Source organism: Lynx rufus, unplaced genomic scaffold (genome assembly GCF_022079265.1).
Source record: "Lynx rufus isolate CCGP_SWC_20201006 ecotype Redwood Valley unplaced genomic scaffold, mLynRuf1.p SCAF_5, whole genome shotgun sequence".
Classification (NCBI taxonomy): domain Eukaryota; kingdom Metazoa; phylum Chordata; class Mammalia; order Carnivora; family Felidae; genus Lynx; species Lynx rufus.
The window spans coordinates 117790815-117805320 of NW_025814867.1; positions in this window are offsets into that span (position 1 = coordinate 117790815).

Below are 14506 nucleotides of genomic sequence, written 5' to 3' on the forward strand. Positions count from 1 at the left end.
AGTGAGCCACCCAGGCACCCCTAATGCTGTACTTTTTAAGCCGTTCTTTTAAATATACATCATTTACATTTTCAGGACCCTAGCCTCTCCACCCACCCCCAATCTAAGCTCACATCTTTGAATGGCAGAAAAAATAGGCTTTTTAATTTTTCAAAATTCTCTTAAATCAATTTGCCAGTTTTGAAGGGGGGGGGAGGGAGAGTGAAAAAAGAAACAAAAGGAAAGAAGGAAATCAAGGAAAAGAAATAAAAGGAAAAAAAAGGAGTAAAAGGAAGGAAGAAGGAGGGAAGGAAGGAAGGAAGGGAGGGAGGGAGGAAAGAATCAGGGAGAGAGGGAGGGAAAAGGAAGAAAGAAAGGTCAAGTACTTGAAATAGAGCATTGAATAGAGATGAAGGGTGAATATTACTGACCAGAATAGACTAGGACAAGATTGGTTCTTCAAACCAAAAACATCCTGTTACCAGTTTATTCACCAAACTGGTCGTAATTTTGAGTTTAATGAAGAAACATCATCTGAAAACTCATGCCATGTAAATCTGGTTTTTATTTCGATTTTTATCTATGACCATGTGTTTGTGTGTGAAATGTATTCCCCCACTGAGTGATTTTCCACATTTACCACACATAGTGTCCCCCACTCCTGCCTTGAAACCTGTGTGTATTTGTCTTTTATAAACTTTGACAGAAAGATTGGAAACTTTTTACCAACTAGATAATAAAAATAACTTCCCCTATTTCTGTCTATTAATCAGGGAAATCTCGGTTGTGCTGTTTTCTTATTTCCTCAAGTTATATATGATCTTAATATATGCTCATTAATTCAGACACACTGAACATTTATTTTGTTTGTAATTTTTGCTCCTTGGTATTCTCTGGAGATGCACATCTCAATTTTATGAGTGACTTGGGGGTAAGCCGTTATGCAGTCATGCTCAGCCTGCCTCAGTGCCACACATTCATAATGTTGAACACTCAATCTACAACCCCCAGCCACACATCACAGTTGCAATTCCAATCACACAATGTCCTCTTGCAGTATTTCATGTCGTACCTCTGAGACTGGCAATTCCTGATTAGACCCTGGATTTCCCCTGTTTTTAATGTCTGGGCGCATTTGGCCGCTGACCTAGTATAAATGGGGATGGTGAGTATGTCTTTGGTCTCCTGTAGCTGCAGAGGGCTCAGAGCAGACATAAAACAGGCCTACAGCCCTACAACATCTGAACAGTGTTTCCTGTCTGTAGTTCTCATTTTTACACTTGGCATGAGCTGCAGTGACCTTTACCCTATTCTTTAAAGAGATGCCTTTTATGGAGGTTAAGAGTGACTTGGCCCCCAAGCTAACAAAATCCTAGGCTCCCACTGAACTCCAACTGTGCCATATGTGCATGGTGCTGTGAATGCTGATTTAGTGGTATGGGCAACGGTCCACCAGAACTGAGCCCACTGAGATCACCACAATTATGTGACTCGAAGATATTTGTGTACCCCACTGATCATTACCAGAGTTATGAAAGTTAGGCTTTGGGTTGCACTCATCTGCCGACTCGGCAGCATTTTGACCACATGAATTAATGATAGCACAGAAAGAACATTCTACAGCTACTTGTAAGTATTCTTATTAAAGTCAAACATGGGAATTATCCTGAAAATAGTGTCTCAACAACTTGCCTCTGGAGAGAGCCATACGCATTTGCTGTATCTTGTTCTATACATAATTTTGACTCCACATGTATCACCATGCATGGACACCATTTGACCTAAAAATAATAAATGAAATGTATGGTTTTTTTGCATAAAATTCCATCCATAAGTGATAGTGAGAAAAACAAGTATTTCCTTTTGCTTTCCATTAATGTGATAGTTCAGGCATTCCTGAAAACTTTCGCAGGACAAAATTCCTGGGAAGTAAATGTAATGTTTATGAAGTGAACAAGTCTCACCTTTGCAAGGCCGTAGTATAATGTTTTACCATGCAAAATCTTTATTGAGGTTGTAAGGGTGTTCAGTTATTATAAACTTCCTTGATACTATGTTTAATAGACGACAGTGGAATAGATATAAAACTCTATTTACCTTACAAATTTCTCTTAATTTTTGGTTAATTTGGAAATACTATTTTAATCATGCCATCTTAGAAATAGAGACCTTGTTACTTACTATGATAACTGTAAATGTATCATAGATCATTTAAAAATATATTATTTTTGTGTGCTTTATCATTCCCCTATCCTTCAAAGTCCTTAAAATAACAATAGAAGTGACTCTTGTGCTAATTAGTCCACTATGGCCAAATGCATCTATCTGTAGCAAATGAGTGAGCATAGCACAATACTATTTCTCTTCCATTTATGCCTTCCATTGATATTTTTGGGGCTCATTTAATTAGCAGCCTGGTTCAATTGTGGACACTGGAAGTAATAAAGTTAAGGATGCAGCTTCATTGTTTTTTGATGTACTGTGTCAAAAGACAAAATCTCAACATCTAAATGTCATTGAATCATGAAATGAAGAACTGACAAGTCATTTTTATTCCTGAACTTACATTACTGAAATTTACTTAAGTGAATGTATGGGATAAGAAATAAATACAAAATCCAGAGACGGCACTTCTTGGCGTTTACCCAAAGAATTTGCAAACATGCCCACACACAAAAACCTGTAGACACATGTCTACAGCAGTTTTACTCGTATTGCCAAAACTTGGAAGAGACCAAGATATCCTTCAGCAGGTAAATAAACTTGATTGGTAACAAGTGGATTTATAATAAATGGCTAAATAAACTGTGGTATATCTAGACAATGGAATATTATCCAGTGCCAAAATGAAATGAGCTAGCAAACCATAAAAAGATGTGAAAGAAATTTTAATGCATATTACTAAATTTAAAAAGCTGATTTGGAAAGGCTGCATACTATATGATTCTAACTAGATGACATTCTTGATAAGGCAACGCTATGGACACAGCAAAAGGATCAGTGGTTGCCAGGGATTGAAGAGGGTGGAGAGGTGGAAAGATGAATGGGAGGAGCACAGAGGATTTTTAGGGCCGTGAAAATACTCTGCATAATATTATAATGGTGGGTATATGTCATTATTCATTTGTCCAAATTCATAAAAATGACAACATGAAGAGAGAACCTTAATGTAAACTATGCACATTGGGCGATATGGTGTGTCAATGTAGGTTCATCAGTTGCAACAAATGTACCAAACTGGTGGAGGATGTTTATAGCGGGGGAAGACGTGCATGTGTGGGGGCAGGGGGACTATAGGAAATCTCTGTACCTTTCTCTCAATTTTACTGTGGATCTAAAACTGCTTTAAAAAATATTTAATAAAAAATAAACAAGTACAAAAGAGTAAAAATTGGTAACTTGACATTAAATTACCACAGTATTTAAATTTGTTTTTGACCTAGACCATGAGCAAATGGAGAGCAAGCCTCTTTCATTTGTTCCTCTGCTTCAAGTATCTACCTAATAAAGTGTCTGACACGAAGCCATTCAGTGCATATTTGTAAAATTGAATTGAATAAAATAAAAATATTAATTGCTGTTAACTCCTTGAAAGGAAAAAAAATAAACTGTATATGCTTTTTGGATAAGCTTTTGTCTTGAAAATCTCTCTCAAATAATTTTATCTTTCTTTTCACATTTATGCTTTTTGCTTACAGTTTTTCCCTTAAAAATATATCTCATATAAATCAGTATCTGCATTCTTTGTAACTTACCCAGAATATATTGGCAATATCCAAAATTAAAGGAAATCCTTAAGTCCAACTATATTTTCAGAAAGAAAATTTAAAAACCTAATTTTTAACATTTAATTTACTACATAATTATTAATCTTTCCTAAACAATATATTTTTCTCTACGTAGAAAATATGTGTCTGTGTAGGTCTGTGTCTGTGGGGCCTATGAAGTGTAATGACCTAAAAAGGAGATTTAACTACTACTTTAATTTGTCACATTATGTCATAAAACATGAGGGATTTTATAGTATAATACAAAAGAATGAAAAATGTTCTGCCTGCCTTTGATTTGCTTAAAATCAAATGGCAGATAAATTCAAATTAAAAATGACTAAGAATCCATATGCAGCAATGTGTTTAAAAGCTTATACTAATTGCATAAATTCAGAGAAGCATTAAAGAGATTCTGGCAATGTGAGTCCAAAATTGCATTGCTCTGCATTATTTGAAAAACTAATTCCCTCCAACTATCAACTTCAACATTTGAAGTTTTAACATATAGATTCTGTAGGCACTTTGCTACCTGCAGAAAACCCGGAGAAAATAGAAAACAGTTCAATCAATATGCTCGATAAACTGTTTGCTCACCTAATAGAGGGAAGGGCAAAAATAACTTAGAGCATTTCATTGCATGGATAGCAAGCCTTGGATACATAGTCTCCTTGCTTTTTTAAGTAGAGTATCCTACACTGTCTCCTCTGGATGATCTTTTTGGAGGCTGTGTAAATAGGCTTCTGTATTGATTCTTAACCCCAACTCAACTGAGAATAAATGAGAAAACATGCATTGCTTTCTGAATTATTTTAGAGAATACTAATGTATAAATTCACGACTTTGTAATTAGAAGCCCTAAGTATCACTTCCCATTATAGGGCATACCTCTTCCAAGTTATATAATTTTAATTTCCTCATGAGCATATCTTGTTGGATAAGCAGGGCAGGAGAAAGGCTTCCCATGACACTATTTCACTGAGATTATGCTTGATTAATGAGCAGATATTTTTATATCTACCATAGCTTATTGTAGGAATAAGTGTGTTGGGCTATTGAACGTCCTTGGATAATAACTACTGCCTCAGTTATTCACTGCCTTAAGGCATGAAAAAGGTAATCACATATTTTTCATAGATATAAAATGGTGGGATATAGAAAGCCTTACTTGAGGGTTATTACTAATACTGTAGTAAACCTTCAATACTAGTTTTATTCTTACTTCATTTGACCATTAAAAATGTAAAACCAGTGTATTTAATACATTTATATTCAGGAACCTCATCTGAATTGGCACCATTTTATGTTAGTATCTTCAAACCAAAAACAGGATGCAGTTCCCAGAATATGTACCAAAGTGGTTTAGTGAAGAAGTTTGGGCAACAAAGCTTCTTGGCTTTCTTTCTTACTCCTCAACACTTGTCTGACTTTTGGCAAATAAGCCCTCCTTTGGCAATTAAATGTCACTGTGAACTTAAAGGGTATTACTTGTATCCTGCTTTAGATTTTTACTTTCTAGTTTTCCTTTTACTTCATTTTAACAAATTGAATCAGCCTTTACAATTAGTAATAGAGAAACACTTCAGCACTGCCTATCAAATACAGCCAAAGATCTGGGGCAGCTTCGCTTCTATGTAATCTTGGTTTAGACCCAATATGAGTTAGTCTTTGATAATAATCATAGTGCTCAATCAAATCCTTGGGTGTAGATGGTGGTGAAAGATGGGGGAACCCTGTGAAATTGTGATATTTGTGATGCCCACAAATCAGGAAAGGCATGCTTCATAGCTTGGCCTGACATTGTAAAACGTTTTGAAATACTCTTCTTAGAGCCTGTTGGCTTGTTGGTTTCAGTTGTACCTTGTAATATCCAACAAGAGTTGTAAAACACAAGTGGTAACTGTTTTCTTTTTATTAGTCATCAAATCTACTGAAATAGTCTCACTTTCTCTTATGAACCAAAAGATATTTTATAACTGATATGTCTGGGTTCTGAGAAATGGGGGAATAGCAACACATAATTAGCTATAATTAGACATGACTCAGATAATTACTTAGGAATTATTTTAACTGTTGTATGTAATCCAGGTAGTGTGCCAGGACAGAATTCTCAGAATTTGACTCAATGCCATCCCACCAAGAGTTTTTTCTACCTTGTGATAAGAAATGGAAGCTTCTCCATGAAAAGAATCTCCATGAGGCCTGTTTGCAAGGCAGATTTCAATTTGTGCACAAGATCAATTTTGTGCTTATTGTAGGCTTTAAGAACCCATAAGGACTTCATTAATTAGTTAATTGAAAAAAATTAATGTGGATAATAACTTCATTGACCATTGACATATGTCAATTATGGTTGACATAATACAACCATACTTGGCACTTTTCATTGACATATATTAATGCAACTGGTGCTTATACAATAAGGTATTGAATACAGAGATTTGTGTATATGATCTCCTTTGGCTTGTACACAGTCAAGATCAACTGATTAGTGTAAACAAACAATTAGCAAAATGAGAAATGCAATCACAATACACAAATTATGCATTTTTATAAATAATAAACGCCAATGCAAACAGAAATATAATTGTTAACTTCTATAATTGATACAGATTTTTTAGTAAAGGAGAAAATCTGGTTCAAAGTATATCAAAAAGATTACTTCAGTACTGTACTAATAAATTGTTGGAAGTACTTTTGAGAGAAATTTGGACTAGTTTTAATAATCCGAAATGTAGTCTGACCTTTAACTCAGGATTCACCTTTAAAAATTTATTCAGAGGAAATGAATTGCTTGCTCTAGAAGCAATCTATAAGTGCAAGGACATAGAAACAAACAATATAAGCAATAATAGAAAAATGGCTGATTGAATTTTGCAGCACCTCTATGATACAGTATTATTTAGCAATAAAAATTCATGTTTTCAAAAGTATTAAGATGTGAAAATGCTCCTAAGTTAAAAATGAAAATATAAAGCTACCTGCAGAGTCAGTTTCATAGTATATAAAATAGATCTCTATCAATATCATCTAATAACAGCTGAGGTGACCCTGTCATTAATACATAAAGGTGTTTGAGTTTCTTAAACAAAAGTCTAATTTAATTCAAGATATGTTTTTAGCTCCCCAGGAATTTGAGTCTCAATGTTCCTCTAGCTGTTTCTCCTCTTAATGTATGGTTCTAAAATAATTAATAATATTCTTTTTAGCTCCCCAGGAATTTGAGTCTCAATGTTCCTCTAGCTGTTTCTCCTCTTAATGTATGGTTCTAAAATAATTAATAATATTCTTCTATTTTATTTTAATATTTCCCTTTTATTTACTAATATTTTAGTTGTATTTATTTTGTTTCTGGTATTGGTAATTTGTATTTTCTCTTTTTTTCTTAATTACAGTTTCTTGGTGTTTATCAAGTCTATAAATCTTTTCAATGAACCAACATTCGTCTGTTTTCTATTTCATTGATTTATGCTGTTATTTAACTACTTGCCTTCTACTTACTGCATTTTTGTTATTTGCTTTTCTGTTTTAGAATTTTCCAACTATAAATTTAAATTGGTGATGTTAAGCTTTTATTCCTTTTGGATATAAACAAATTATAAATTTATCACTATGCACTGCTTTAAAAGCACCACAAATACAGTCTATTTTATTACCATTCAATTTGACACATTTTCTAATTTCCATTGTATAATTTTCTTTGACCCATTGGTAATTTAGGATTATTTTATTTAATTTCCAAATACTTAGGTATTTTATAGATATAATTTTGTTCTAAATTTTTTATTTAACTTAATTACAGTCATAGAATCTATTTTGTAAAGTTTTAATCTTTTGAAACTTATGGAGACTTATTTCATGGTCCACTGTATGTTCTATCTTCTACCTGTTGAAATGCTTGTATTTAAATCTATCATCTTGATACTTGTTTTATTTTTTTTTTATGGGCAGTTGAAAGGAATATATTTTTCCACTAGTGATAGGTGTGATGTTCTGTCATTAATTAGGTCAAATTTGGTGGTGGTGTTTGGGGCACACGTGGACAGGGGCTGTCCAGTTTTCCTTTCAAGGATTAACTTGCTATGTGCAATTTTAGATGTCAGCCCCTTTAGATTCTGCCTCACCCCAAAAAGTCACCTCACAGGAGGTCACATCATTCTTTGGAAGTTCACATGTAGTAACTAAGAAAGGTGGGGGAATAGATAAAGGTATTGCTGAATCAACCAAATGTTGGCAACTCTGACAGGACATATTTTCTCCTTAAATTCTCTCTGAGTTACACTTGAGAATTTCTCAGACCTGTATAAGAGTTTGACTTCTATTCTTAATTCTGCTTTCCTCTTCCTTTCACAGGTGCTGATCTTGAAATAGTATATTGCCACAAAATCTTGCTTAAGGCTTGCTTTGGGAGATCCAACCTGAGGGTGTTGTTTATATACTTTTTGATCTTTTGCTAAATCAACTATTGAAAGGGGGACTATTAAAAAAAATCTTCTGCTATGTTCATAGATTTCTCCATCGCTCACTTTTATTCTATCAGAATTTATTCGTGAATTTTGAAACTATTATTAAGTCATACATAGTTAGGATTTTTATGTCCTCCTGATGAATTGCCCCTTAAAGCATTATTAAATGCCCTCTTTATCTCATATAACATTCTTTGGCTTGGAGTCTAATTTATCTGATATAAATATAGACGCAGCATCTTTCTCATGTGTATAGTTTGTGTGATAGATCTTTTTCCATATCTTCAAATTTAACTTGTTCTTTTGTTTAACATATTTCTTTTAAAATCCACAGAGTTCTTGTTAACTTTATCCACTCAATATATTATTTTCTTTTTTATTGGAGTGTTGAATTCAACTACATTTACTATAATTATTGATACATTAAATCTATCACCCTATTTATTTTATATTTTTTCTTCTATATTTGACTTCTGTCATTCTTTTTTCTGAATTCCCTTTGAATGATGGAATAATTTTTACCTTTCCATTTAATTAACTTTATTATATTATTACTTAAAATCTAAAAATTATTTTCTCAGAAGTTGGAAGATCTCAGGAATGCTGATGGAAACAGAATAAACCGTGTTGTAAATGTATGACATACCTCCAGTGAGGAGGGTAGGTAAAAATACTGACCTAAATAATTTTGGAAATGAGTGAAAATTTTAAGATGAACGACAAAATAAACTATACATAAACACTATGCTTTAATTGATAAGCTGTTTCTTACTGGGGTATAGGTTAACAATTCTGAAATCACTTGACATTATTCTAGGATTGAGTAAATAAATAAATGGATGACCGGTGGTAAGAGCTAGGTTTTTTACCATTGGAGAGGAAGGTAACAGATAAATAACAAGGAGAGGATAGAATAAGCATTCAATATGAGATTAGAGTCAGAGACATAAACATGAGCTACATTTAGCTTAATATAAATATACGTGGATAGATAGACAAAAAATTATAGATACACGTATAGTCACGTGTTAATATACACACATACACTTCCCAGCTGTATCTGTTGAGAGGGTGTAGAACAGTTATATTGGAGTAGCATCCAGTGCCCAGATATGAGTTTCTAATAATCTGTCCTCCTTGGAGAAATAAATGATACTAGGCATAAGGCAGAAATACACAACATAAGCCTGGAACATCTTACCATTCCAGAAAGAGAAAACTCTTAAAAAAACAAAATGGTGGGATATGCCAAAATGTCACAAGAGTCAAGTTAAAAAGTTCCCAGTGGATAAAATGTGAGTAGCAACATAAATAATGTAGTAATAGGTTATAATCCCAGATATAAAATAAATATCCATGAGCCCATATAGATACAAATAAAATATTGAATAAATGAATAAATAAGGTGAAGAGGCATATCATCCATAGAGAAGACTCTCATCCCTCAAGGAGGAACAGTTGAACTCACTGCCTTTTAAGCATGGGAAGCACAGAGTGAATTCCTTCTAAAGAGTACAGTACGAGGGGCGCCTGGGTGGCGCAGTCGGTTAAGCGTCCGACTTCAGCCAGGTCACGATCTCGCGGTCTGGGAGTTCGAGCCCCGCGTCAGGCTCTGGGCTGATGGCTCAGAGCCTGGAGCCTGTTTCCGATTCTGTGTCTCCCTCTCTCTCTGCCCCTCGCCCGTTCATGCTCTGTCTCTCTCTGTCCCAAAAATAAATAAACGTTGAAAAAAAATTAAAAAAAAAATAAAGAGTACAGTACGAAAAGCGGGGCAAGGGAGGTATTTTACAGTAGAGAAGATTGGCAAACATTACTTCCGTCACCTGAATGACAATCATTGGTAATAAGTGTATGTCAATAGTGTGTCTTTTTGATATTATGTAATGAGAATGGCACTTCCCCTCTTTGGTCTTTCTTCCCAAAATCCATAACCTGCCTAATCTTAAAAAACAAACAAACAAACAAAAAAACGGGATGGCTGGAGGGCTCAGTCAGTTAAGTGCCTGACTTCAGCTCAGATCATGATCTTAACAGTGAGTTTGAGGCCTGCATCCAGCTCTCTGCTGTCAGCAGAGAGCTTGTTTCAGATCCTTATCTCCCTCTCTCTGCCTCATCCCCACTTGCATGTTCTCTCTCTCTCTCAAAAATAAATAAACATTTTAAATAAAATCATATTTATCCCAATTGAGGGATATTCTACAAAATTCCTGATCAGTTCTCCTCAAAACTATTGAGCTCATCTGAAATAATCAGAGTCTGAGAAATTGTCATAGACCAGAGGAAACTGAGGAGGCATACTGAATACATGTAATATGATATTCTGGATAGAATCCTGGAATGGAAAAAGGATATGGGTGGGAAAAAAAAAACTAATAAAATCCAAATAAAGCATAGAGCTTAGTTCATAACAACCTACCAATGTCGGTTCATTAGTTGTGACAAATGAAGCATATGAGTGTAAGATGTTAGTAATAGGGGAAACAGTGTGGACTATGCAGGAAATCTCTGTAGTGTATATAATCTAAAATTGTAAAAAGTTTATTGTAAAAATCTATTCAGAGTTAATAGTTTCCCACTTCATAGTTAACACACCACCGTGACACTTCAAAATTCACATGGCCCACATGACCCATGTAAAATAACCTTACAATAGTATATTTTAATTAATTATATAACGTATGCTATTTTACCATATTTTCTTCTTTTATATATGTTATTAATTCATTTTATAAAGTTTACTTGTGTTTAAAGACAGAGCTGTCTTTTAGGAAATTACAGAGAAAAAATTACAATATTTTATATAATAATTCCAGTGCTCTTTAATAACTCCTCTATATCTAAGATACATCTTATGCCATTTCTTTTCAATCTAAAGACCTTTTTTTTTTTTTAACATTTTGCATACTACAGGTCAATTGGTAACAAATTTTCATGGTTTTTGTTTAATTTAAAATATCTTTGCAGGAGAGTTAAGATGGCAGAGTAGTTGGAAGACCTCAAGCTTGCCTCATCCCTCAAACACAGGTAGATCAGTATCAAATCATTCTGAACACCCAGGAAACTGATCTAAGGAATTCGGAGAACAATCTGCTTAAGTAGAGGGAGAGAATGAGGCAAGTACAAGATGTAGAGATGTGAATTGGGGGAAAGAAAAGCCATGGTGCCGCAGAGGGGAAGGAACCATTTTCACAGAGAAAGAACAGAGAGAAACAGGGGTGGGGGAGAGAAAGCAGCATGTAAGGTTCACTCAAGAAAAACACGCCCCCAAAACCATTCAATGGGGAATTCAGAGGAACTGACTATCACAAGTTTTTACAAGATTCTGAACACTAAACCATCTCTGAAAGAAATATTAAAGGGGACCCTGTGAGCAGGAAAGAGAGACAAAAAACAACAAATAATAGAGAGGAACAGAGATAATCTACAGGAACAGCAACTTTACCAGTAATAAAATGACACTAAATTCACATCTAGCAATAATTACTCTAAGTGTAAATGGACTAAATATTTCATTAAAAAGTCATGGGGTGTCAGAATGGATAAATAAATAAGACCCATCAATATGCTGATTAAAAGAGACTCATTTTGACCCAAAGACACCTTCATATTGAAAGTGAGGGGATGGAGAAAAATGTATTACGCTAATGGAGATTTTAAAAAAGCTGGAGTAGCCATACTTATATCAGACAAACTGTATTGTAAACCAAAGACTCTAAAAAGAGATGAAGAAGGGCACTATATCATAATAAAGGGGTAAATACGACAAGATGATCTAACAACTATAAATATTTATGCCACATATATAAATCAATTAATAACACTTAAACTCATTGATAATAATACAATAGTAGGAGACTATAATATCTCACTTACAGTAATGGAAAGACCATCTAAGCCAAAAATCAATAAGGAAAAAATGGCTTTGAATGACACACTGGACTGGATGGACTTAACAGATATATTCAGAGCATTTTATCCTAAAGCAGAAGAATACACATTCTTTTCGAGTGCACATGGAACATTCTCCAGAATAGATCACATACTAGGTCACAAATCAAACCTCAACCACTACAAAAAAAATGAGATCATACCATGCATATTTCCAGACCACAATGCTATGAAACTTGAAGTGAACCACAAGTAAAATGTGGAAAGACCACAAATACATAGAGGTTAAAGAACATCCTACTAAAGAATGAATGGGTGAAGCAGGAAATTAAAGAAGAAATAAAAAATACATTGAAGCAAATGAAAATGAAAACATGAAAGTCCAAAAAACCTTTGGAATGCATCAAAGGCAGTCCTAAGAGGGAGGTATATTGCAATACAGGCTCACCTCAAGAAGCAAGCAAACTCTCAAATAGAGCAAACAGAGCCTAAAACCAGCAGAATATGGGAAATAATAAAGATTAGAGCAGAAATAAATGATAGGGAAAAAACAGTAGAACAGATAAACAAAACTAGGAGCTGGTTCTTTGGAAGAATTAACAAAACTTAATAACCCCTTAGCCAAACTTATCAAAAAGAAAAGAGAAATGGCCTAAATAAATAAAATCAAGAATGAAAGAGGAAAGATCACACACCACAGAAATATAGCAATTAGAATGTTATGAAAAAATTATATGCTAAAAAACTGGGTAATCTGGAAAAAAAAGGGACAAATTCCTAGAAACATACAAACTACATAAAGTGAAACCAGAAGAAATACAAAATTTGAACAGTCCCATAACCAGCAAAGAAATTGAATTATAAATCAAAAATCTTTCAACAAACAAAAGTCCAGAGCCAGGTGGCTTCCCAGGGGAATTCTACCAAACATTTAAAGAAGAGTTAATATCTATTCTTCTCAAACTGTTCCAGAAAATAGAAATGGAAGGAGAACTTCAAAAATCAAGCCACCATTACCTGGATTCCAAAACCAGAAAAATCCCACTAAAAAGGAGAAAAATAGACCAATATCCCTAATGAAGATGGATGCAAAAATTCCCAACAAGATAGTAGTAAATTGAATCCAACAGTACATTAAAAGAATTTTTCACCACTATCAAGTGCAATTTATTGCTGGAATTCAGGGGAGGTTCAGTATCTACAAATGAACCAATGTGATACACTACATTAATAAAAGAAAGGATAAGAACCGTATGATCCTCTCAATAGATGCAGAAAAAGCATTTGATAAAATGCAGCATACTTTCTTGATAAAAACCCTCAAGAAAGTAGGGGTAGAAGGAACATCATGAAGGCCATATATGAAAGACCCACAGCTAATACCATCCTCAATGGGAAAAAACTGAGAGCTTTTCCTCTCAGGGCAGGAACAAGACAAGGATGTCCATTCTCACCACTGTTGTTCAACATACTACTGGAAGTCCTAACATCAGCAATCAGACAACAAAAAGAAATAAAAGGCATCCCAATCAGCAAAGGCAAAATCATATATTCACTCTTCACTGGCAACATTATTCTTGATGTAGAAAACCCAAAAGACTCCGCCCAAAAATTACTAGCACTGATACATGAATTCAGCAGACACAGGATATAAAATCAATGTACAGAAATCTATGGCATTTCTATACAACAATAATGAAGCAGCTAAGAGAGAAATCAAAGAATCAATCCCATTTACAACTACACCAAAAACCATAAAATACCTAGGAATAAACCTATCCAAAGAAGTAAAAAGATCTGTACTCTGAAAACTATAGAAATCTTAGGAAAGAAATCTAAGAAGTCACAAAAAATTGAAAAACATTCCATGCTCATGGATTGGAAGAGGAAGTATTGTCTAAATGTCCATACTACCCAAAGCAATCTACCCATTAAATGTGATCCCTATCAAAATAACACCAGCATTCTTCACAGAGCTAGAACAAATCATTCTAAAATTTGTATGGAATCAGAAACGCTTAATAACCAAAGTAATATTGAAAAAGAAAACCAAAGCTGGAGGCATCATGATTCCAGACTTCAAAATGCATTACAAAGTTGTAATCATCAAAACAGTACAGTACTGACACAAAAACAGACACATAGATCAATGGAACAGAATAAAGAACCCAGAAATGGATTCACAACTATGTGGTCAACTAACCTTTGACAAAGCAGGAAAAAATATCCAATGAAATAAAGACAATTTCTTCAACAAATCATGTTGGGAAAACTGGATAGTGACATGCAGAATGAAACTGGGCCACTTTCTTACACCATACAGAAAAATAAATTTAAAATGGATGAAAGACCTAAATGTGAGACAGGAAACCATCAAAACCCTACAGGAGAACACATAGCAACCTC